Raw genomic sequence first — 26,151 nt, forward strand, 5'->3', positions numbered from 1 at the left:
TGACAAGCCTTCCTACAGAAAGTAGGTTCTTTCACTGAAGTGTCTGATTATGCCTCACTGCTTAGCTGGACTGAGGATTTGTTTTGATGGGCTCACTCTTTTGCACAGAAAGGGAATGGATGGAGACTCTAGCCATCCTGAAGATGTGCATCACCATGCAAGAATGGACCAGAATGGCTGAATTTCTCACTAACTTTAAAGAAGTTAACCAAAGTGATAGGCACCTAACCTTATTCTGATGTTCTAGAGGGCACCTTAAGCCAATGGAATCCATGTGCTATATTCAAGAAGAGCTGTGAGCATTGTTGTGTGTGAGCATTGAGTGAAGTTTTCAGACTTGAAAGTTCAGAGCTCTGGGAGCAGAATGCATGCTGCTGAGACATATCTGAGCTACTGAAACTAAAATCAACAGGTATGATGGGCTGTGGCCAGGTGCCCAGCTGTCTGTTGGGCTGGGGCAGGGACCCACAGCTTGGGAGCAGGTACTCCTATGAAAGTGGGATTCACAGCTTGAGCTTCCACAGATACCTGTAAAGTAGTGACAGCCACCTGGGGGTTGTGCCACCTGCTTTTTAAAGCACTTACCAAAATGTGAGACCTCCATTTTAGGCCCATCAGAGATAAGGAACTCACAGGAATTAAATGCAAAGTGCTTATTATTTCAGAGCACTAACCACCAGGAGAAAGATGGGCTGTTCTCTCTCCATCTGTTGAAAGTAGGTCAGTGGCAACCAAAATGCAAAATAATATAAGAAACAGGAACGGGCTTCTGTCTTCCAGTGAGACAGAGAAAGTGAGGGAGAGGAAAGAGAGAAGAGAGATCCGAATGTTCAGGGAATGGCAAGTATATATTGTGTTCTGAAGATTCTTTGTCCTGCAATGCCTTTGAAGATATACATCGAGATTGCTAAATATATGTAAGTTCCTCTAGTGAAACATACAAACCCAGCTTTATTAGCCAGTAAAACAACTTAGCTTCTCAACAAAAAAGACTTATTAGCAATGACTTAAGTATTCTAGCTGTAATGACGATATACGTAACATTAAACAGTACTCCCTGCCACCCACAAGTACCATGGACTTTAACTCATCTAACAGTCTGAGGGGAGAACTAGATAAAAGATTCCATCACAGCATTAAGAATTTTTACTAGATTTGTCCTTTAATTATTTTTCCCCATATGCAATTGAACTACATTTTCACTGTTTAAAAGAAAGAAATCATTAAAAGTTTTAAAGAAATTAAAAGCCTTTAGTGATATCTCTGTATGCAATTTTTTTTGTGAGTTGCTCTGGAAATTGTTTATCCACATGCAGGAGAGATATCATTTTTAGTTTGAGACACAGAACATTAATCACAACTTCTTAAATATTTTGCTGCAAGAAAGCAAGAAGCAGGCTCTTTAATCTTACGATCAAGATGCAGGGCAATGTATATCCACAAGGCAGTTAAAGCTTGGGCTAAGCTGTGTCCAGGAGGAGCAGATCTATTTTATATATGTAAATTGAAATGACCAGATCTTGTAGTATTAAGAAATATTCACTGAATCCTCTGGAAAACTCATTTTCAAGATATTATTTTGGAAATAACAGGAAACGACAGCCTTTGCAGGAGAGTTATTTGCTTTTCATTTAGGATTAGAATCTGCTAGGTATTTAAGTGTGGTACAGAAACAGCAAGGCTGGGATGAATCCACTGTCCTTTTACATCTTATATAAGACAGGGAGACGTTGCACATCCTGCAGCTGAGAAAACGGTATTACATCATCTCAGCCTCATGGTTTCTGGTGCCCTGAACAATGCAAAGAAAGCACATGAACCTATGACAGTCTGTTCTGTTCTGTTTCTGAAGATCTGGGATAAATAGTAGTTCAGACATATATAGGGCATGGCGGGTGAAAAAAAAACAAAAACAAAAAAATGTTCTGACTCTGTTTTGCACACCAGCTCTTCAGCAGAGCTGTTCAGCTTTTCGAGAGCATATGAACACGAGGAGTGACCTATAATGTGACTCCAGTGCTCCATGTGTCCCGTTCCCAAGAGTTGGAGATGCCGTCTGGGAGGAGATCCTGAACATCCCCACTCTGCAAACCATCACTCTTGTTGTCTCACAGCATTAAATTAGGGATGTTACAGTCTCCATCCTCGCATATTTCTTTTGGTTATTTATGCACCCATTGTCCATGAATTTGTCATGAAGAATGAATCTAACAGCTTTCTGAAAATGGTGAAATTATCAGCCTTCATAACATGTTTCAAGAGAAATTCCATTACTCTCTGTGAAAAAAAAAAAGAAAAAAAAAAAGAAAAAAAAAAAGAAAAGACTGTTTTATCCGTTTTAAACTGACCAATTAGTTTCAACGTTATTTCTAATATTACTGGATTTGGTGAATGCCAGTTTCACACTCACATAATGTACAACATCCTAACTCTGAAGTTGCCCTGCTTTGAGTGGGAGGTAAGTCTAGATGAGCTTTGCGGTCATCTTCTATATAGTTGATCTTTCAGTCTAAATTATTCTGCAATTCATGATTTTATGACCATGACCATATCACTCTCCAGTCCTCCCCTTGCCAAACTGAAGTTTCAGCATTTCTAGTCTCTGTTTATAAAGCAGCTGCTTCATCTTCTTTATAATCTTAGGTGTCTTTCTCTATAATTACTTTAACTACATTCCATCTTTCTTGAGCTGTGGAAACCAGAACTAAACACTATAATCAAGCTATAGGGGGCCAAAATTTTATGCAGTATCCCTTTATTTTCTTTCAGTATCCTTCCTTACGATGCTCACTGTTCTGTTATCTTATGTCTGCTGTTGCTGCCCCCAAATCCAGTGATTTCTGAAAACTGTCACCGATGACTCTAAGATTTCTTTCCCAAGTTGTAGATGTTACACCCCCTAAAGCTACTTGACACAGTTTTCTGTGGTTCATGCCTCAATGACCCAATCAATTTTTTACACCTTGGCTTTGACTAGTGTCCTTGATAAACTTCAGATTTCCTGCTTTACATTTGCAATACAGCACAGATACAGGAATATTACGTAACTGTAGATTTCTTGTGCTTTTTGTAGGGAATAAATAAATAAATAAAAGGCAAAGAAAAAAAATGAATAAAGACAACACCAGCTCCAGGGCTGGAAAATGATCAAGCAATATGAATAGATAGCTTTTCTGTGTTCCAGTGACTGTAATGCTATTGGATTTTTACACACATTTATTTAGCTGATCAAATGTTATGCAATCTCTGTCATATAGTTATTAGGATGGTGAATTTGACTGCTTTTCCATATACAGGTTGATCTGATTTTTTTATAGAGCAGGATTTGACATCTTTGCTATCCATACAGAATGCAGCAACATCCTCCAAATTACTGCTCTTAATTCTTTCTACACATAATGGATTTTCAGAGGTTGGGTAAAGCATGCAATTGTTTGCTAATTAGCCCATTAATCACATTTAATTAAAAATGCTTTCTTAAAATAATGTCACATACAGGACTCCTTTCATTTTGAATTATCTTGATAATTGGTGAACAAGGTTTCTTCTAACATATCTGAGTTTAAGTATTTAGTTTCAATGAAGATATTAATGATCATCAGATATATGATTGTTCCTAGTGAATAATAGATGAAATCAGGTCAGCCACTCACATCTTATGAGGTATGGCCAGGCACACAGGTATGATTCCTTACATCATTCTGATATCAGAGGAGGCTCCAATGTCCTTTATACTTCCTCATAACCTCATTTGTATCATGCAGCTCTATTTAAAATGGATCCTCAATGAAAGTTATTTCCCAAGTCAAAAATTCATATCAACATCTGTAGATTTACTTCACTGAAATTATTAATATTTTATCAACAGAAGGTTTTTCTTCCTGAACTAAACCACCTTTAGTCTATTCTCATTTCTCAGAGAACTAAAAGAACAATGAACTACTGGTGAATTTGAAAGAGCAATCTGATATCATTATGCAAGTGAGTGGTAAGGCTTATGCAGCTTCTTCATGGAGAGATGTGCTGGGAAAGGACTGGATTTCACATGCTGTTTGCAGAGTCAGACAGGTGCTGCTTGGTGAGTGCTGATGCAGGTTATGGGAACAGATTGCTTTTCTAAACATGAGCCTCACCTGCTGCCAGCTACTACTTGCTGCTCAGGGTGGTCCTTGTACATGTGCCCTCAACTTCCAAAAATAACGCTCTTTGAAGAACATGGTGAACACACAGCCAACAGCATAACGTCACACTATCAAGATGTTGAAATAGTTTTCATGACAGACAGAGACCATAACTCTAAAATTTAACTTTCTAAATAATTACTTTTACCCACGGTTCTACTAATTTCACTCTGTTGTTCTTTCTGTGGTAGTTAGTTCCCACTGCTGATATCGTGGCTCTGCAATCATTCCTCCTGAATTCAGTGGAACTGCTTTGAGAACCTCAGCCAGAAATCCATGAGACCTTGGATCAAGCCAGCAATAAAACAATGCTTACGATGAGGATGTATTAAATTAAAGCATACCAGCACAGGTGAATGAGAATGTCAATAGCAAGTTTATCTAAGAATGAATCTAGTTATATATTAAATTGAAAGCAGTACCACCACTGAAATTTTCCAGCAGATTACATCTGAGATTTGACTGCATGTCTAAGGAAAAAAATTGTTCTAATTGGCCATGCACTTTCTCCTGACTGTTTTGTCAAATTACTGGCATTGCATATCAATAACTGATTACCCTCTAAGAACAGTGTATATTATTAGATGTTTCAGGGCACAACTCCTTTTGCAAAAAAATAAGAAATAAAATTATATATATATATATGTATAATTTTGGCAAAATGTTTTATGTAGAACTGTACATTTTTCTCCTTTCTGCCTGTATATTATTCAATAATTAATTCAAAAACAAAAACAAAAACACAATCAATTACAAAAAAAAAGGTTTACTTAATTTATATTGAACATTAAAGGAATCTCTAAAGATATGTCCTTGGAATACTTAGATGTTGTTCTCCTAATGACATGTGACTGTACTGTAAGAAGTTACATTTATCAGGCTGCAAAAATTGGCCTTTTTTTTTTAATTTTTATTTTTTTTTGTGAGAGAAAAGAAAATGGAATTGAACCAAGAGTATACAGCAGTAATAAAAACATGGAATGTATAAAACTTAACTTAGGGAGACTTCATGCAGAGACAGATAATATTAACATCAGATTATAAACATGATGTTTTTGATTCACACATCAGAAGACAATGATATAGTATAAAAATATTTGTTTTTCCTACACAGTTCTTTACTGTTTTCCTGTTCAGAGTGCTGTACTTATTGCCCTTTTTCCCTGTCTAAAAATTAGTAGATTTATCTTTGTAACAGCCAGTGAGGTGAGTAAGGGATAATGTCTGCATTTTACAACGAGATTCTGAAGATAAGACTCATCTGCCTTTATTTGGCTGATACAGTGTCAACATCCAAATTTAAATTAGTCGCCTTGGGTTGTGTTTTTGAAGAGAATGAAGAGAAACAGGTACTGTTAGAAATGATTTGTCTGTACCTTTTCAAATGCCTGCTTTACGATAAAACGGAATGGCTTGGATGACTAGGTTGGATATATATGCCTGTATAATAGACATTTACCCATGGTGGAGGGATTTATTCTGTCAAGAAACATAAAAATTACTGGATTACATTTATAGTCAATAAAGAGAAACCAAGATTTTTCAGACCACAATTAACCACCTCTGAAACTAATTACCTAACCAAAAATGGCTGAACTTGGTATTATGAGTTTTAGTTTTGAAAGGATAAAAACTCCAGAGCATTGGACTTAGAGAAACGTATTGACTGGCAAAACCTCCGTTGACCATATCCTAATCTGTGAATTCTGCCACCTTATTCTTGATGCAATATTACAGCTTGATACTTCATGACAGAAGACGATAGGCTTTGTCATTTATGTGGAATATAGTCTCAGGTCCTGTGTTTAAATAATAAAGGCAAAATCTAGAAGTTTTTTTTTTTTTTCTTTCCAACTGCTGTACTAAATGATATATGTCCTCACAGCAGATAATCTCACAGGTTGACTCAAGAGATATTTTTATCACAGTAACAGTGCAGAAGGAAAAAAATATTCTGAGCAATTTTATGAGAAAAAAATATTTTGCTCAGAAATCAGAAGTGGTAAAACAACGTGCAGTATTTTGGAAATTCCTCTCTCATTGGACTAGTTCTTCAAAGCCTTCAATACCATCCTGGTCATTGTGTAAATTGCAAAGTTGTTCATTACTGTTGTGAGTATGAGAACTCACTTTATGCTGTGTGCAGTGAGAGTGTGCAGGAATGGAAGCTTCATTATCTTAACTTTGTTGTGCTTTTGTGAATCTGCCTTTTAGTAGTTTAGTTTGAAGACAAACACCGATTTTGCCCCTTAGCAATATTTCTCAACAAATTTAAGGAGCATTGTTCTAAAGAAGCTTTACATATCGACATTAACACAATTTGTTACTTTTTGCTGTGGGATTACACTATGGTATTACTTTGAGTCTAGGTCATCCTCTTGTCCAACTGGATCCTTCCTGGAAAAACAACCTCTGTCTTTTTTCCCAGAGAGGAAGGAAGAAAAAAGACAGGCTGTTACAGGAGTTGGTGGACAGGATATACCCCAACACAGATGTGAATGGAAATATTTGAGTTTAGACATAGCCATTTTGGAGCTATTGGCATTCTGGCACACAAGTCTATGAGCAGTCATATACAGTGTATCTAACTTCTGAAAGGTTATTATTTGGGAGCAGACTGTTAGCATTTCCAATAATCATTATGGAGGGAATCAAAATGAAGCACCCATGCTAAATGCTGTTATTGCTCTCACCCAGAGTGAGATCAGAACTTGAGTCACTGCTTATTTCCTGTCAGGCTCCAAGAGGCTTTTCTCTGTTCTCTATCCACTTACAACCTGAAGGCAACTTATGAGATATCGGACTGACAATTTTTTGTTTGTTCGTTGTTTTGTTTCCTTTTATTTTTTTTCTTTTCAGAATTGTCTTGGAGTTGAGTTGGAGGAGGTCAAGCAATGGGACCTGTCAGATGGACTCTGTTCATAAACACTACTAAATTTTCTGATGCATTAGTTCTTGCTAAATTGTCAGTGGACTCTCAGCACTCATATTCGTCATAGCACTTTTAAGCAACTGCACAATGTCATTATGTAAGTAATAATATTTATGCAAAACTATTGATGAGATTTAATGAACTTTCCCTTCTAAGAAGAAATTTAGCTAGAATTGACCTGGATGAGCTAGCTGAGCCTGGAATTTAATTAACTTGACTTATCTATTCTTTGAACGAACACGCAGTTCCTATTGAACTATTCAGGTCTCTTGGGCAAATATAAAGGTTTTTTCTAATTTTGTTCATTATTTAGCTGAAAAATCAAAATGAAGGAAACAAATTAGTTAGAAGCTATGTCCTTTTAAAAGTCTTTTCACTTTTATTACAGGAAAAAAAGTCCCTAATTAAGATTCATATTACCTACTTAGAGTTTATAAAAGTGCAAAATTTAGATATGCTAATAACTAAGCTATTTTTTAAATTACAATGTATTTAAAATGTATATTATGCAATTAGTGTTTTTAATATGTGCTATTTACCCTAGAGAATTAACCTGCATAATATTCAAGCTAATTTCAGTACCAGACAAATCTTTTATGAGAAACCCTCATGTATCACCTCATCACCACTTCTAATGAGCATTGTATGAATGGTATAGCAGTAAACCAGCTCCCTTGCCTTGTGTGTGGAGGATGCAATGCACACTGCTGCTGATAATGAATACATGTCCATGCTTTGCTTACCCTGTATAAGTTCTTATGCTGCGTTCCAGCCCCATAGTATCTAAGCGTTTCCTAGTACTGCTTTAAAGGACTTGGCTAGTACCTGATATATATATTTTCTTACACTCTCCTCCAGAGAGCTATGGCCAGTGGCAGATGGTGTAAAAATATAAATATATATATATATAATAAAGGCTTGAAACATTAAACATGAAAATTCTCACAGATCACAGAGGGATCTGAGTGTTTATATGTGATTTAAATATCAACACTTTAAGGAGAAATTGTGCTTTGACCAGCACTGAGCACAAGGTGCAGTGTAAATAAATGGGCTCTGGTAACCTGCAGCTCATGTGCTGTTCTGGGCAGCAGTACAGGGAATGATGGTGCTGGAGGGAAGTGGGAAGAATGGAAAAGAGAATGGCCAACCAGCTGTTTAAAACAGTCTGTCTAATTGGCTTTTGACTTACAGGAAAGTGTAACATACCAGAGATATGCATTGGAAACTACCTGGGGAAAAATCCATAGAAATAGCCAGAAAAAAAGACAAGAACATAGCCAGCTGAGGAGAACTGTGACTTCGGTCAATGCTGCTGCGAATAAACCAGATCAGATCTTCCAAACACAAGTGGATGGAAGGATGGTTAGTAACTGTCCCATCCTATAGTCAACTAATCTCTATGGCTGTAGCAATCTTAGCAGTCTAAAAGTGATCCTAACAAACAAATCCCAACCTTCTCTCTAGGCACACTGCCACATTGGGTTTTATAGCCCATCTTCCACAAATTTCTGATGACCAAAAAGAGGTGGGTTAGCTTTGCTCTGCACAGCTCTTGAGCATCTCCAGCTGGAACTCTGACCTGAAGTTTTTTTCACTGTAAATGTTTAGGGAGCATAAGGGACTTCCTACCCCTTTCATAAAACAATCAGAAACAGTCTTCAAAATGCTGCACGAATCTGTGGGAAAGGTTCCAATTCACTCTGAAGGTTCCTATTCACAATTCAGTGTTTATGGGGCTGAACACAGTTGTTATTCCCACATTTGTTTTCATCTTTCCTACAAAGTCTGTGCAACTAGCAGCAGCCAGATAGCTAACAGGAATAATACACCCTAGTATATATAGAGAGAAGTCCACTGCTACAAAACTGCCAGTCCAGCATTGGTGCAAAACCCCTCTTTCGGCCTTGCATACCTACATTTCCAAACTGCGGACAGATTCTTCCATTTGTCTGTTTTTCTGAAGATCTCTGTGGATTTCACCAGCAGCTGCAGCAGGAGTCCCCGCAGCACACTGACCCTCCTGTGACAACAGCCACAGTGCAACTTCAGGCTGTGTGAAAGCAGCACCCTCATCATCTGCATCGGCATCCTCCTTAACCGTCATTACCAGGACTGGGGGCCATAGGAGAGCAGGTTTCCGCATAGATACATCTGTCACTATAATGGCAGAAAGCCTCTAAAATAAATGTATGGATTAGAGCAGTCATTGTTTCCTGCTTCTGATTATTTTCCCTTTGTATAGATCTGCTGTAAAGTAGTGACACTTCTGTTACTATTATCCTTATTTTTCACATTAAATGTCAGTCCTCTGTCTTTGAAGCTAAGAGGCATATTTATATGGATGGCTAATTTAGCGGTACTGGGAACTGTGATTTGAACCAGAATATTCAAGAGTTAATGCAATACAAATTCTTATAAAATAAAAGGCAGGATATGACTTATATGATATAGCCCCTTAAGAATATTTTTGCAGGGAAATTTGGAGATAATTAATATTTCTAAAAGATCAAACCTCTCTAAAACTGATTTTTGCATTCATGGTTAGTATGTACAAATATAAGTACTGTGATTTTTGTTCTTCATAACAACCTTTGATCTGCTGTGCTGAAAAAACAAAATGGGAAGCTATTATCATTTTTGGTGTAAGATTTCATAAGAAAATTATATTTATCATATATCATCAGCATTATGTAATACAAAACATAGACACAGGAGCAACTATTGAGAAATGTTCAGCTAAATGAAGCTTCACAATTATGCAAATATTATAGAAAGATCAAATAGAACAGAAAGACATTTATGACATTATATGGGCATACAAATGTATTTGTAATGCTGTGGCAAAGTTGGACTGTTAAGCAGTAGCCTATTACCATTCATGAAGATACATCAATCTAACATTAAAGGCATTTAAATTTGTGCTACTATCTGTTGTTTAACAGAGATCAAAATGGAAGGGGAAGTGAATATTCTTTACTTACTCAACCTGTTACCTTAGATCTGAAGATTTGTGACAACTTTTCCTATTTCATTTTTATTTCCAGTGCTTTGCAATGACAGGTGGGGACATGCGTTATGGCCCCTTGCTCTCCAATTTGAGCAAGTCTATAGAGAAAAGAATGAAAATGTGATAAAGGTAGCCATGGTTAAGCTGCTACACTGGGCTTATTTTTCTGTGAGATGTCCCATGTGGGCTACAGGATATTTTCTTAAGAAATGTTTGTGGATCTAGGATTAAGTGTGAAAAAATTAAGAGTAACCAGACACTTCTTTATACCAGACTGTGAATTCAGATACTCAGGTTAAATACCTAAAATCTGTGTGTGGAAAATAGAGTGAGATAGGTGCCTTGGGTGGGAATACACAACTGTAGAGCAGGAGGATATTTAAGCCTGCAAAGAGTGAATGAAGAAGGGTTAAATGTTTCTGAAAGCCTTTCTCTCTCCTGCACTTCACAGGGGCTAAAACACTATCCCAAGAAGTGTGGAAGCTGGGTTTTAAACCTTAGCTTCAAAGGAGTCAAATCACATCTTGTGTAAAAAGACAATAAAAAAATAAAATAATAAAAATGTGGCCTATATAGGGCCATAAGTGAAGAAGCTACAGGCTTCTAGGCTGAATTGCAATATGGGTGTTCTCCACCTGTCCTTTTGAATTTGGTCTTCTGCTCTAAAGGGCAGAGAGGACATGCAGAGGACCAATTGAAAAGTTATCTCTCTTCATAGGCAATTTGGAGGAAATGGCAGAGAGAAATAACTTTGGGAATATAATAGGATTTACTAATGTAATCTAGATGGAAGCTGAAATGCTTGGGGACAAATGATCAAAGAGAACTAAAACTTTGGGAACACAAAACTCAGAAGAAATTAAGGCTAATTTAAACAACTAATTAACAAACAAGATCAAAAATAGCAAAGTACCGGAAAACAATTTCTTTAGTGCAAAGATATACTCATTCAGTAAGGCAAAAATATTTCAGTAGAATGGCAAAACAACTTCAAAATATATCTTCACTACAAATGCAATGGGTGAAGATTGCAGAGGAATTTTATAATGACCACCATGGAGAGAGGTACCCAGTACCTGCAGGTATTAATTATGCTGGGGGTGATTTGTGATGGTCTGGAAAGGTAGAGAGGGACAAATGGTGGATGAATTGGCTGGCCAACTCTGGCAGTGCAAATAAAGTATTTCTTCCTCCTTACAGGCCTGCATCTTGGTTGTGGAGAAACTGTCCCAGGAGTTCCAGCAATTCAGAGGATGTATGAGGTCCCACCTGTACAGATCAGTATCTCAGTACACTGAGTAAACAAGCACAGCAGTGATGGAACCAGAACTGGCTTCAACATACCAGAATCTAACACCACTCACCATCTCTCCTGCCCCGAAGAACTATTATGACAAATGGAGCCTAAAGTCAGGGACTAAATGAACTAAACAGACATTTTAGAGGGATAACCTATAGACTAAGGGAATGATATGTGTGTGTATATATCAAAAGACAGGAAAGGTGGTGGTGATTAACTGGGATGTATTGCAAAGCATGGGACCTGAGCATGTTGTAGATGGTATGTAATAAGGGGTAGATATTGTCCTGGTTTCATCTGGGACAGAGTTAATTTTCTTTCTAGTAGTAGATATAGTGCTGTGTTTTGGATTTAGGATGAGAATAATGCTGATAACACACTGAAGTTTTAGTAGCTGCAGAGCAGTAATTACGCTATGTCAAGGACTTTCAAGCTTCTCACACTGCCCTGCCAGTAAGGAGGCTGGGGGTGCACAAGAGGCTGGGAGGGGACACAGCCAGGACAGCTGACCCACACAGACCAAACGGATATCCCAGAACATGTGGCGTCATGCACAGCAATAAATACAGGGGAGATGGCTGAGGGAACTGCTGCTGCTTGGGGTCTGGCTGGGCATCAGTTGATGGGTGGTGAGCATTTGTATTGTGCATCACTTGCTTTGTTATGTCCTTTTATCATTATTATTATTTTCCCCTTCCTTTTCTAATGTATTAAACTTTCTTTATCTCAACCTATGAGTTTTACCTTTTCTGATTCTCTCCCCTGTCCCACTGTGGGGGAGTGAGTAAATGGCTGTGTGGTGCTGAGCTACCTGCCAGGTTAAAACACAAGAAACTTTTACTGAGCTTTGAATCAGGGACTGTAGGTGGAAAAGAATGGGGTGGAATTTACTTTGCAAGTACCTTTTCTGCAGATGTTATTTAGACCTAAGCATTGCAACAGCTGCTTCAGTTCTTCCTTGCTATCACTTTACATAGGCATCTGGGGGTCTTAAATCCCTATTATGTTTATGCCAATTAAAAAAAAAAAAAAAGCAAGTAATTGCAATAATTATGCAAATATTGCATCTAAGTGTTTAATTAAACTCAACCCCCTAGACAGAATAATATATTTTTTCCAAAGTATTACATTGTATTTTACTGGTGCCTTCCTATTTTTCTGTTCATAGATATTAAGTGCTTTTTAACAGCTAAACAGACAGAAATAAATATTTTTAGACATGGTTCAACTTCTGTAATGTTTCGCAGTGTCAACAGTACCATATCTATAGAAAAGCGTGCCAGCTGTTTCATGGTCATGACCAAATCATTCTTACTTTATTACCTACAAATTATGTAAATGAATAATCATCTGGCACTGAGCTGGTCAGATGTTTATGCAGTGGTTGTTATCACTTACAATAGATGTCACAGAGCAATTTACTGATTCTTTCCTTAAATAAATATTTGTTGAGGATAGAAGCATTCAAGTAAAGAATAAGAACCTCTTCCCTTGATCTGTTGGATGTACTCTTGGTGATGCAGCCCAGGACATGGTTTTCCTTCAATGCTGCCAGGGCACACAGCTGATTTATGTTGAGCATGCTGTAACCCAGAAGCCATGGGCATTTCAAGCAGAGCTGTTCACCAGACAGTCGGACCCCAACCTGGTAATCCCATCTGGGGATTATTCTGTCTCACATGTAGGGCTTTGCACTTATCTTTGTCAAACCTCACGCAGTTCTTTTGGCCTGATCATCCAGTTAGCTGTACATTACACAAACAATATAACATATCTGTAATAAGCTAGCTATATTAATTCCAGTTTTCACACTGCTGTGGATGATTATTTTTCATTTATTCCTGCACTATACTTGCACATTGCAGATGATTCCAGTCTATCTGTCTGCATCTATTGCTAGTGTGCTGCCCTGAATCTACCCTAGACCTAGCTTGAAATTTGCTTACTCAGATGCCATTCAGTGGTGGCTGTCTGGCCAGCAGGTAAGTACTGAGCTATGCTAGTGCTAGTGACTGAGCCATCTGCAGCACCATGAAAATATTTTGCAGTCACAGAAGCAAATGTGGATGCTGTTGTGTTCCCTTAGCAGACAGAACTGAAATCCACCTGAAACTGTCTTGACACGCACCAGCATCAATTTGATGTCCACTTGATGTTCTCTGGAGGCCAGTGGCTTAATGCCTGTTATATAAGGCTAACTCCCCCATAGCAAAAATATTTCCCTCGAGTAACAATTCAAATGTATTTCCCACTCAGTGTTATGCAGTAACAGTAAATGGAAGAAAATGTGTTATTTGTCAAACACTCAAAAGATGACCTTCATTAAAGCAAGGAGTGAGTAAACCCACCCCAGCCAAGTAAGTTCAGAATGATACAAACCTCCCCTACTCAAGAGCTTCCCTTGTACTGGGATTCGTGCTGGGACTCTGCAGGATCAGCAGGATCTGTGTATATCAGAGCACTGGAAAAGCAAAAGTTCCATGGTAGCTTCTTCTTGTTTTCTGAATGAAGTTTATTTCTCTTGTGCTTTCTCTGCTGTGTTAAATTAGTCCCAGTTGCAACGGAGAGATTAACAGATCCTTGCTGACTCACTGTGAAAGGTAGATGATTTGCTTCCAAAAGAAGAAAATAAAGTGAAAGGATACCTGCTTAATTCTCAGTTCCAAAACCTGTGTTTTTGTTGTTTTGTTTGTTTGTTTGTTTGTTTTTCTGAAGCGAGAGGAAATCCTTCATGGTTTTACACAGCCCACAAATGTCTTTAAAGCTGTGTTCCCTACATAATGAAATAGGTTAACCAAGGTCTTCCCATATATCTTATACTGTTATCTTCTTTCTAGAAAGGTAATCAAAAAAAAAAAAAAAGTCCTTTTTTCCTACCTTTCTTTTGAGATCTGTTGTTCACACATTTCTGTTGTACTTCACACTGGTGTATGGCTTGGCAGCCACTCAGCTGTTGCTAGCATTTTGTTGTGCAGTTGATACAGTTTTGGCTATCCTCCTCTACCTCCCAAGATGCCCTTTTAATTGAATTACTTACTCATTATTGAAAATTAATTTGAACACAATAAGCACAACCTTTAGAACCATTTGCTCACATTTGCCAATGTTCATTCATGAGCTTAAGTAAGGCATCATTATTATATATACTTATGCAATTATTTGTGTTTGGCATAGTTCCTTTTTCTGTTTTTACAAATTACTTTTTGCTCTTATTCCAATTACATATATAACATAAATGAATACTAGGATGCATAAATAAACTGTTACATACATGTGTATGCATTCATGTATTTATATATTTAATAACACTTGCTATTTTTTAATCAAGTAAAAATAGTATATTTGCCCCCAAATGAAGAAAGAAAGTTATCACTCTCCTTGAGGCTATATTTAGTACTGTGATTAAGAGTGCTTGGTTCAAGAAACATGGATTCTGTTATACAATCATAAAATCATAGAATGGTTTGTGTTAGAAAGGACCTTAAAGATCATCTAGTCCCAACCCCACTTCCCTGGGCAGGGACACTTCCCATCAGACCAGGTTGCTCAAAGCCCCATCCAACCTGGCTGTAAACACTTCCAGGGATGGGACATCCACAGCTTCTCTGGGCAACCTGTTCCAGTGCTTCACCACCCTCATAGTAAAGAATTTCTCCTGAATATCTAATCTAAATCTACCCTCTTTTAGTTTAAAGCCATTCCTCCTAGTCCTTTCACTACACTCCCTGACAAAGAGTCCCTCCCCAGCTGTTAATCCCTGACTTGGTTTTCCAGTTGTAAAAAGATTACATTATTTCCTTTGCTTGTCTAACTTGCTCATTTTTTAGGCTTTTAAGGTGGAATAATCAGGTGTATATATGTAAGGTGTAAATTACACTGGGATATGTCTTTCCTTTAATCTGGCAAAAAGTATGTACAAGCACTCAAATGAGGAGTGAGGGAACGCTCTCTGTAGATTCGTCCACTGGAACTGTATTTATTATATTTGTCTTTTTGAAAATAGAAAATGCTATTGGTTGATTTTTAACAGTTTCTTGCAGGAAACTTTAAAAAAAAAAAAGCATGTGTTACAGAAGTGGTGTATTATTTATAATGAAATGGAAACGATAGTTTGAGATTGATGAAACAGTTTATTTATTTATTTTGAAAAGAAATGAATATTTAATTGCTATATCAGTATAATACATTATTTATCTACAATCTTCATTGTCGCAGCCTGGCAAAACTACAAAAATATATAAAGCTGAATGAACAGAAAGCTAACTATATCCTGGGCTGGATCAAAAGCTGCATGGACAGCAGGATGAGGGAGGTGATTCTTCCCATCTACTCTTATGAAACCCCACCTGGAGCCCTGAGTTAGCTCTGGGGCCCTAGAACAAGAAGGACATGGAAGTATTAGAGTCCAGAGAAGAGCCACAAGGATGATCAGAGGGCTGGAGCACCTCTCCTTTGAAGACAGACTGAGGAAGTCGGGATTGTTCACCCTAGAGAAGAAAAGGCTCCAGGGAGAACTTTCAGTGGCCTTCTAGTACCTAAAAGGGGGCTACAGGAAAGCTGGGGAGGGACTCTTTGTGAGGGGGTGGAGTGATGTGACAAGGGGTGATGGCTTTAAACTGAAAGAGGGGAGATTTAGATTAGATATTAGAAAGAAATTCTTTATTGTGAGGGTGGTGAGGCACTGGCACAGGTTGCCCAGAGAAGCTGTGGATGCCCCATCCCTGGAGGTCATCAAGGCCAGGTAGGATGGGTCTTTGAGCAACCTTATCTAGTGGGAGGTGTTCTTGCCCCTCGCCCTGACAGGGACATTGGAACTAGGTGATCTTTAAGGTCTCTTCCAACCCAAATCATGATTCTATGAACAATCTTCTTCAAAGGGAAATGGGAAATCTTGCAGTCTTTCAATTTTAAAATCTATGGCTTTTGGAGTCTTTGGTGTAAATAAGGATACGGAACTGAAAGGAACTGAAGTTCCTTTGCTTATCCACCCCAAACGGTTTCTTTAAACACCTGTGCAGAACATTTAAGTGCTACTATAATCTTTAAAACCCACTAACAGTGTCTTATTATTCTTACCAATGTCAAAAAACTACATGAATCTTGACCTTAAATCTCAGCAATTTCTTAGAACAGGCCAAACTCATTCCACTAGTGGGGCTATGTATAACAGGGATCTTCAGGACCCAGCTGAGAAGCAGCCAACTAAACAGATGGAAATAAGATTTTGGATTTTTTCTGTATATGTGTTGCATTGTAAGTACAGGGGTTGAAGGACTGAGCTTTTGGGTTTGGGAAGCTGTTTTTACATCACTATTCTTGGAGTGAATCTTATTTCACAAGCTACTGCTGCAGTGCTGACTTAAGATTACCTTTCTTCCTCTTTTTCATAAGAAGAGCCTTATTTAAGTCAGGCTACAAACTCCAGGAGATCTGTGGTTGAAAATCCTCACAAAAGTAAAGTTGGCCTTACTCTCCACCTCAGCATAATGTTCTTGTCTTATAGAAATGAAATCCTAACATGTACACTAGAAAACTGGTTTAGCTCCCTTTCAGAAGACTTTCCTAAGCACAGCTTTAAAAGTGCATTCATTTTATATTTCTCACACTCTTCAAGAAAGTCCATGAATGAAATCTGTCTTCTCTACTGTAGTGTCAAATTAAATCCTTCAACTTTAAAGATAATACAGAGGACTGCAGAGGTTACCTCCAAAGCTGATTTCCAACTGGCTGACCTTCCTGACATTCTTGTAAGCAGGAAGTCTGATCCCCATCCATATCTGACTCGAAAGCCCAACACTTTAAAGTGGTCTGTTGCTCTAAGCAGTACTTACAGTTCTACCACCAGCAGAGAGAAACATCAAACCCTTGCACTTGGGTTATCTTAATCTCCTGACCTCAGAAGCTTATTCTGCTGTCTAAAAATATTTCCTAAATTGTCACGTTGAACCCCCTTCTCAATTTTTACTCTGATACAAAGTTTTTTTTGGAAGAACTTGTAACTTCAACACATCTGAGAATGCACCTGTGAGCATCACACTGATGCCCAGCAATATTATGTGAACCCTGTCTCATACCATCATCTGAATAGCAGTCATATCATATAGAGGGTTAGGACAAAAGTCCCAGTAAAGTACATCCACACTTTAACTGCTGTCTTCAGACAGCTCTGCTAAGCAGCTGTGCTTTATGATACAGAATAATTTCAAACTTACTTTCTGTGCCTTTCTCTTTCCACAAAAGTAAGGTAGTATAATAAGTTATAAGGTATTAGCATCTTCCATGACTCCCAGCATTTTTTCTTAGTGAAGATGTACATGAAAAATAATAGATCACATCCTAATAGGCATTTTAAAAGTAGCCTTAAGAAAACATACTTGAGGCACAATAACACACATATGTATGTGCAAAACACTCAAACACTTTATGATACCCTTGTAATAGGTTCTTTTGATTATTACCATCTAGGATATGTTTTATTTATATTTATCTAAATCTGTGCCAAAAGCATGGGTTAGAAACCACCTGCTTTTCTGAAGTAGTCTGGTCCCTGGCCATCTGGCCAACTTGCCACATAATAAGATTAAAGGCATCTGGAACTGAGATAGGAATAAAGAGTAACTCCTCATGACTGATTCTCTTTGGTGGCAAAACAAACAACAATGCAACAACTTTCAAGTGCTGAAATAAAGACACAGAAATATAAAGCACTCTTGAGCCAGACATACAGACATATGATGAGTGATGGATTGTTTGTGAGTCGTGATTTATTCATTAATGGCACGTGCATAATATACTGTACTTTCTGCCATTTGCAGAATTTGTTGAAAACTCAATTAAAGAAGAAGATGTCCTCATGAGAAATTAATAATGAGGTTGCCATATTTACACATTGATTGTAACATATGACACAAAATCACCAAACTCATGGCTGCTAAAAATACCAGGACTGATAGCCCAGCAGATTTTCTGTACCTTGACTCCACAGTTCATTGCTCAAAAAAGTTAAATTGTTCCTCACAAACATAAAAGACAAACAAACAAGCAAACAAACAAACAAACAAAAAAGCTGTTATTGAATGTACCCAGGTTCACAAATATCTGTGGCCAATGTGAATATTTAACATGACTCATGTACAACACAGCACCCCAGGCAGACATGCCCTTATTTAACTTTCCATTCAGAGTCGAAAGAGCTGAATTTGTGAGTCAGAAGACTGAAAATGTGAGGTCAGAGCAGATGAAACAATGGAGAAACATGGAAAAGGATATGAAAAAATAGTAAATTGAACCAATTTTTCAAGAAAATTAAAGGCAAAAAATATAATGCAGAAACCTTTATTTAATATCTAGAAAATTTAAAGTAGAAAAGTGATTTTTTTTATATTATTTCTTGAGATTTTATCTGTGAGATCCAACCTAGTGCTAATTTTATACTGAACCTGTGGAAATATCTGCATCAGCTTTACTCCAGCAGTAACACTACCATAATGGCTTTAGCAGAAAGGTATAAATTTTGACTTTCAGGTGGATGAGTACTTTGCTTTGAAGGACAAAAAAAAGAAAGCCACTCTGCTCTTTAGTTTTTCCTGTCAAAAGTCATAAAGACTTCATACTTTAAGCCACATAATCTATCCACTCCTATCTTGTTCATGATATTAATAGGTTATGTTATTCTCTTTGTCTTTCTGTTTAGGAGAAAAGACTTTCCATTTTCCCAGATTGGTAATTCACCTTTCAAATAGGAGCATATGCTGTATTTTGTAAGAAAACAAGAATATGATTCTGGTCTCTCATTGAAAGCTAAATTCTTATCCAATGTAACGAGGATAAAATTGAGTAAGACTGAAAAATATAAGAAGAATATGTGAGCATGAGAAAATGTAATAAACACCTGGTAGACTGTGCCAGAGCTTGTTCTAAAATTAAATTTCTATTCCTTAGTTAAACCTGACTTTAAAACAAACAAACAAACTAATAAACAACAACAAAATAAGCAAGCAAACAAACCAAAACCTACAAAACACTTTTTCACTTTGAGCGAAAGTCTTTTTTTTTTTTTTTTTTAGAAGTTCTAAGTATGTAGTAAAAATTCTAGAATGTTCTGATTTTGGTAATAAACAGCTTCATTTCTGTAAGGCAAAGCTATATTTTAAGTATAGATTGATCTTATTGTGAGAGTGTTTATTTCCACACAGGGAGTTATAAAGTTAACCTTGAGTTATGTTTTCAGATGTTCAAGCCCATACAGTGATTGCTTTAAGTCCACACTATCTAGAGGTGGGAAAGACAAATATCTGCCAAAGTTTATTAACTTTGACTAGATGTTTAAGTTCTATAAGGCTAAAATTAGAAGAAATGAACCCTCTCCAAAGTGTTCTAATGTTGTGAGATGAACAGGAATGTTTAAATACATCCACTGAAAACATCAGAAAAGTTACTGTAGGTCTAAAAAATCTTCTATTATTATTATTATTAGTCAAACATTTTTCAAGGTAAAATTCTACAAGTTTTTAGCTAATGTTACTCTTTTAGCAACACTAATCTCTGTACAAATTGTGTTAATATAAAGAGAGACTTTCAGTTTTTACTGTGCAGAAGCAATTTTCTGTTCTTATTGTCCAATTATGCAGCTGGATAGTTAGGGAAGCTTCTATTTATCCAACAATTCCTTTCAAAATGAACCTTTGTTAAAGGTGAAAATTTCACTTTTAATTTCTGGACATTTTCTCTACAGAAAAATGACAAACAAACAAAAATGTCAATGCAAAAATTTTGAAGCATTCTCAATGAGCAACTTCAAAGTGAAGTCCAATCATTTGCAAACAGTGAAATCAAAGTATGTGTATATATTATTCTAATACTTGAAAACAACTTCCAGTTTTTGGTCCCTTTAAAATTAATCTTCTATTTTGGAGATGTCATTTGGAAGTTCATTTCATTGATATAGATGACCTTGAGTATATAGGAGGTGTTATAAAGCATAATAATAATAATAATAATTGTTAAAAAGTGAAATTAGAGGTCAATCCTAGTTTCTTTCAGTCATTCCATTTTAAGCTTTTTATTTATTTTATTTTATTTTATTTTATTTTATTTTATTTTATTTTATTTCATTTTATTTGGGGGGGGGGGCAGGGGGGGGAGGGCTGTCAAAGATCTCAAGAAATCATCTAGTCCAGTTTCCAGGATGGAAGAACACAGACGCTATTCTCAATGGATTTTTATCAGAACTCTACATAAAATTGACCATGATAGACTTCCATAACCTGACTCAGCAATCTGTTCTACCTTTTAATTATGCTCACTGGCATGATAAATTTTTACCGAAATTCAGACCTTCCTGCTGAGGAAGGGGAAAGAAAATTCTTTCATGGTAACAATCTATATGTATTTAAGGACTGAGATCTTATTGGATAGGATGTGTATTGGATAAGTTTAAAAAAATGTTCTTTCTTTCATTGAGACTGATGATCTGCCTGGATCCATAAGACTTATATAACAAGTGCAGCTGCAGTAAGCTGGCATTTGTTTAGGAAGCTGATGGATGAAAGATCTGGTGTGAAACACCATGAAGAAAAAAGTTTTTATACATGTGTTTCAGTAGCTAATTAGTACAAGCTCAACCTCACACATTTATTAGAACAGAAATGAAATGAAAAAGAAAAAATTAAATTCCTATAATGGAAACCTTTTCTGTGGAATTTCATCTGTATTTAAATGTCCAGGAAAATCTTTATTAAAAATCAAAACTGGAAAAAATTCAATCATCTCTAACCATCTGTTGTCTTACTGAAAAGTCTATGTCCAATGTGCAGTTATCTGTATTTAAACATAATGATTCAAATCATTTAACTCTTTAAACCATCCACTGTTGTGTATCTGACTTCTGCAAAAATGGATAATGCTGTAGGCTGAGCACTCTGCAGCCTCTGCTTCACTGTAATCCACCCTCTGCTTCACTCAGTTTGCTTCCTCTGCCCAGGGAGGCAGATAACATGAATAATTTGCCCTCCTAATGTTGGGGATGGATTTTATCAGTTTGTTAGAGGCCATCCTTTTAGCATGAGTCCTCACAATGCATTGTCAGCCCTACGTTCTCGCATTGATGAGTCATCACTCAAAACAATTATAGCTGGCTTTTAAAAAATCATGTTTAAAAATAATATTTGTTATTGTTTTTGAGTTTAAATAATTCATTCACTCTGCCTTTTTCTTTAACCTCCAGTTTTCCAGCTCATGAAGAAAATTTTGGAAATGAACACTTAGATCTCTCCTGAGATCTCTTGCTAGGGTTGCAGGAGTCGATACTTTGAGAAACATAGTTCCTGTTGTGCCATACACAAAAGAATCTCATGAACAGTAACACAAAGTACAGTGTGTTTTCCAGGGTTTTCCAATCTGATTTGCTGGTGGAATATTCTGGTTTAACACTTCTCATCTTGTTTCCTTCTAGACAGCCTGCATTTTCCTTTTCATCTTAATTATAGCCCCATACATCACTCTAAGTAATTTCCCCAGGCAGTAACAATTTAGGTTTTATGCTTCTGTCTCCTTTGACTTGAGATTCCATTCAGCTCTGTGCCTGGAGTGACTAAGATATCAGTCAGCCACAGGTTCTACATTTTGAATGGAAAATAAACTAACAATATCAGGCCTGAGGGAAGCTTTGGTTATCTTTGCCACCACTGCTGCTTTTTGGTTTCACCACTTTATTCACCCACATTGTATACCCACTTAGTGCCAGGGATATCTTAAGAGGAAAGAGAGGGTATAGCATCTGGACCTGTTCATATTTAAAATTGTGATGTATGTGTAATTTGTGTGGATGTATGACACAGGCTTTACAGAGAAAACCCAGTTCTTGTCTTCACGGCCGCTGGAGCTGTTCCTCAGAAATAGTGCAATGGAAGAGCCAGGAGGAAAGAGTTCGTGTTTATTCTTCTTTGGGAATTTTTACTACTATCCATTTAAGCATCTTGGATATATATATATATATATATCCAAGAGCACCTGGCAATAACTGGTAGTTCTCCCTTTCAGAGGAAAATTATTGCTTGAGGGCTTGACTTTGTTTGCTTGAAATTTCTTTTAAAAAATCCTTATATTTCTCACAATAGAGACATGTTTAAAAAGAAAAACATGTCTGTGGAGTCACTGGATTCTTTGGGAGTTTAGCTGAATCTCCTGAAACAGAAATATGTTTATCTAGAGGGGAATCTATATATATGGATGTGTATGAGGAACATGCAAAGATCACAGAATAGAACTCCAGCCACTAGGCCTCTGTTCATTACTTTCCTGGGAAATAAAAATCTCAAGAACTAGATTTTAATTTCTGTGACTATTTCTTCTTCCCTATAATCACAGTCTGTTTTCATCCCTTCATCTCTTTTTATACCAACTTGAAAACTCTGTTCATCCTCACTTGAGAAAGAAAAGGTATAGTTCTGTCTTCATTGCGGCACCACCACAACTTCCAGAGTTGTTGGGATTACATATTATACTGCAGCAGATACACTCCAACAGGACTTTCCTTATCTAGGGCTACAAAAATGGTGAAGGGCCTAGAGGAGAAGACATAGGAGGAGCGGCTGAGGTCACTTGGACTGTTCAAACTGGAAAAGAGGAGGCTGAGGGGAGACCTCATTGCGGTCTACAGCTTCCTTGAGAGATGGAGAGGACGGGCAGGCACTGACCTATTGTCTTTAGTGACCAGGACCCAAGGGAATGGAGTCAAGCTGCGAGAGGGGAGGTTCAGGTTGGATATCAGGAAAAGGTTCTTCACCAGGTGGGTTGTTGCGCACTGGAACTGGCTCCCCTCGGACATAGTCATGGCACTGAGCCTGACAGAGTTCAAGAAGCGTTTGGACTCTGCTCTCAGTCATATGGTCTGAACTTTTGGGTAGACCTGTGTGGAGCCAGGAGTTGGACTCGATGATCCTTGTGGGTCCCTTCCAACTCAGGGTATTCTATGATTCTATGATCTACCACAGTAGAGCTAGGCTGATTTGTTCACACATAGCCCATGCATCATTGTGGCTGTTCAAACAGTGGATAGAGATTTACCTGAGCATGACGGGTCGATGAGCACAACGCAAAGTAGAGCTGGGTATTGAAATTTCTTGGAAAAAAATCCAAGCCCTACGTGCCTTTGAGAGTGCTCACTTGTATTTTTCTTGACTTTATCAGAAGTATGTTTTCTGCAGTACAACATATATTATGCACAGCTGAGGCGTACTATAGTTCGGAATTTTCTTCCTCCCAACTTTTTAGTGGAAGAGAAAGAAACACAGAAAGTCATTTCCCTCTAACACAGAAAAAAAATATAAAAAAAATCCTACACCCGAATCAAGAAAAACCTTTAGAGATCTCCTGGGAACCTATTAGTTGCCCACAGTCCCAATTTCTTTCAGAGTTTCTGGGAAATATCATGGAGTTTATTGGGAAAATCTCTGGTTAACATTAGAAACAAATGTACCTTAGCTCCCCTAAGTGCTGTTTAATTTCTGCTACTTTAAAATTTCTCTGTAATTATTTATATAAGGAACACTATAGAAATTTTTGTTTCTCCTACTTGTGATACAGAGATTAAGGAAAAGTCATACCATGTCACATTTATTTGTATTGTGGACTTCATACTACTTCATTGAAGCACCTAATTTATTCTTAATTCTTACATATCAGGTAAGATAATCATTCTGAACCACCTCATTTTGTTATATAGACAGGGAAAGTCTCTTCTCAAAAAGGTAAATTTATCAAAAGAATCTTTCTCTGTTTCAAAAGAACAACTTTTCATTGACTGCCAGGAGATACTCACTTAAGCAAGATCGCTAAAATATCTGTACTGTAAGATATGGGTAGATGGAAGCCCACTTCTGCATTCTTCTGGAGGACTTTCAAGTGAATTTGCCCTGGAAATGGGTCTGCCATACTGAACTCTGTGTAACGAGAGCAAAAGAAAAAACAAATTGTTTCTATACTGAGTTGAAGAATCCTAACTCAGGACATCATAGGTGAGAGACATGTAAAAGTGAGATTCTTATGTGGAATTAAAGAAAAAACAAAACAAAACAAAACAAAAAACCACAAACCAACCATGGAATTAAATATATATATATATATATATATTCATATATATATATATATTCTTTGTTATAAATGCCCTCAATATCTATAAATGGGAAACAGCTATTAAGTTTAGATATTTTGAAACTGAAGAACCCTTCTTAGCCTCTAAAATAAAAGAAATATTTTCGAAAGAGGTCTTGAGACAGGCAAAATAATGAAGATTAAGAATCCTAAATTCAAATTAAACACTGTTGCACTCTTACTTCCTTCTATTTATTATGATTAATCTATGTCCTCTTTCCAGGAACACAGAAACCATCCAATCTGGTGCTAACAGTGAAAGCTGTTGGTATTTTAAATGTCAGTAACATTTCAATAACTCATTAATATTATTGCAAAGAAAACTGTAATCCAGACTGCTAGTAGTGCTCTTGGAAAATCCATTTACCAAGGTTAAAGCAGTCTTGTTGATATAATGCTGCAGAGGTAGCACTGAGCTGTTGTACTGCTTCTTTTATCCATTTTTATGTCTTTTTCTTAGTGTTGTGTTGTTAACATGAGCTGGATTTGTAATGTTATTGAATTCTCTTAGTAAAGGTGATAGGAACAGGCTGAGCTTGCTGGTTGCTCTTGCTACTAGTTGTTTGTACTAAAAGCTACATACGGCTCTTTGTGACTACACTGATAATGAACATCATCTAGTCCAACCCCCCTTCTGATCAGGATCACTTAGAGCACACTGCACACAGTATTGTCTCTATAACTATATGACCCTCTTTCTTCTCAAGGATATCAAGTTTAAACAGTTCTTTAAAATGTATGTATTAATTTCAGGGGGGAAAAAAAGTAAGTAATAATTCATTGTCAACTCATTCTTCTTTTTTTTTTTCCTGAAGAAAATAATTTCCCAGATGAAAAGCAAATTCATTAATTCAGAGTTACTTCTTGAAAAATAACATTTCCTTGAGGAAACTGGTATGCAAGTAAAGCTCTAAAAATCAATAAAGATAGTTTGCTTAAAATTTAAAATCCATTTACTAAATATATTTAACAGATTATTTCCACAGCTATTCCCAAAGAGATTCCTTTACATCAAGTCTATGAGAAGCTATTTCATATAAACTAATGGGATGTATTTAAATACTGTGCTTTGAAAAACATATGAGTGAATATATTCTTTTATTTTTTTTTCTCCATTATATTTATAACCAGCTGATTTTCCACACTTTTCTGAAGGAACGTGGGAGAAAAAAAGAAAAAGAAAAAAAAGAAGGGATGATAGCTAATGAGGCTGCATTGTGGAGGTCAGGGCAGTTGCTTGGGGACTGCATGTGAATCCCTTTTGTTTAAGAAAGGATTTGTACACAAATCTTTTACTTATTGGTTGTCAACTTCATGCATCCAAACACTATATGAGAAGAACAGGTATCTTTGGACTTGATTGAAAAAAAAGTAATTCAGCTGCACTAACATTCTTGGAAGTCCTGATGTGCCCTACGCAGACTTCATTTCACGTGTCACATTTTCTTCATAGTGCTTTGCTTTTTATCTCATTTGTGTTTAGTAGTCCTAGACGTGAGCAGGATTGAAACAATGGATGCTGAGGGACATTTAGAGTTAGGCTTGGTTGTAGCAAGTGAACTTAATTCCCCTTTAA

The sequence above is a fragment of the Cygnus atratus genome, chromosome 3 (genome assembly GCF_013377495.2).
Source record: "Cygnus atratus isolate AKBS03 ecotype Queensland, Australia chromosome 3, CAtr_DNAZoo_HiC_assembly, whole genome shotgun sequence".
NCBI classification, from domain to species: domain Eukaryota; kingdom Metazoa; phylum Chordata; class Aves; order Anseriformes; family Anatidae; genus Cygnus; species Cygnus atratus.